At 42.8% G+C, this 1,104-nt stretch overlaps 1 non-coding gene across 1 annotated transcript; it reads left to right on the top strand.

The window, feature by feature from the left end:
• The first annotated feature begins 617 nt into the window (after positions 1–617).
• Positions 618–755, top strand: LOC123323616. Its single transcript, XR_006539497.1, has one exon. It is a non-coding gene; the product is annotated as a U4 spliceosomal RNA (small nuclear RNA).
• Positions 756–1,104: the final 349 nt, after the last annotated feature.

Raw genomic sequence — 1,104 nt, forward strand, 5'->3', positions numbered from 1 at the left:
GGTGTTTTGTTTTTTTAGGGCTTGCTTGGGTTTTAGCTCATCTTCCTTAAGATGTATAATTCCTGGGCGCCTGGGTGGCTCAGTTGGTTAAGCGACTGCCTTCGGCTCAGGTCATGATCCTGGAGTCCCGGGATCGAGTCCCGCGTCGGGCTCCCTGCTTGGCAGGGAGTCTGCTTCTCCCTCTCCCACTCCCTGTTTGTGTTCCCTCTCTCGCTGTGTCTTTCTCTGTCAAATAAAAAAATAAAATCTTTTAAAAAAAAAAAAAAAAAAAAAAAAAAAGATGTATAATTCCTCATGATACATGTTAGATGCCCAGAATATTAGATGATGTTCTCTTGGGAAGCTCTTTGCATCCATTTGATAATCAACTGCTACCGTGTCTTCTTGCTTTGTCTTAAGTCCCTTGATTCATATGAAGTGCTTTCACCCGTATAAATTAATTTCCCAGACAGTTTTCATAAAACATCTGTTTTTAGAGGGTACATATGTATTCACAGAAGAAGTTAGTAGTTCTGCCCCCAGTAACCTTAGAATGATAGTTTGAACACTTTAGACCTCATTTTACTCATTCTTAAAAAGTTCTTGAAGTGTTTGGCCTTTAAAACGTTATACTTTCTAGCTTTGCACAGTGGCAGTATCGTAGCCAATGAGGTTTATCCGAGGCGCGATTATTGCTAATTAAAACGTTATACTTTCTGGAGCACCTGGGTGGTGCAGTCGGTTACACATCTGATTCTTGGTTTCAGCTCAGGTCCTGATCTCAGGGTCGTGAGCTCTGGCCCTGCGTTGGGCCCTGCGCTCAGCCAAGAGTTGCTTGAGATTCTCTCTCCCTCTGCCCCTCCCCCCTACACCCGGGCCTCTCTCTAAAATAAATGAATAAATAAATCTTTAAAAAGTTATGCTTTCCATTGTTCTAAGACACCTATTTACCAGTAAAAACAAAGTTATGAGCAGTAACATTTTCTTCCACTAAATAGAGTCATGAAGTAAGTTGAGGTGTGAAGTTTGCCTTCTTGTTGTGTCTGAATAATGGGTCCAGTGGGTTCCCCTGAGGCACATGGTCTCTGGCTTGCTGCACCAGCCACTGCCTTTCCCACTCTTCTC

This window comes from Neomonachus schauinslandi, unplaced genomic scaffold (assembly GCF_002201575.2).
Source record: "Neomonachus schauinslandi unplaced genomic scaffold, ASM220157v2 HiC_scaffold_23, whole genome shotgun sequence".
Taxonomy (NCBI): domain Eukaryota; kingdom Metazoa; phylum Chordata; class Mammalia; order Carnivora; family Phocidae; genus Neomonachus; species Neomonachus schauinslandi.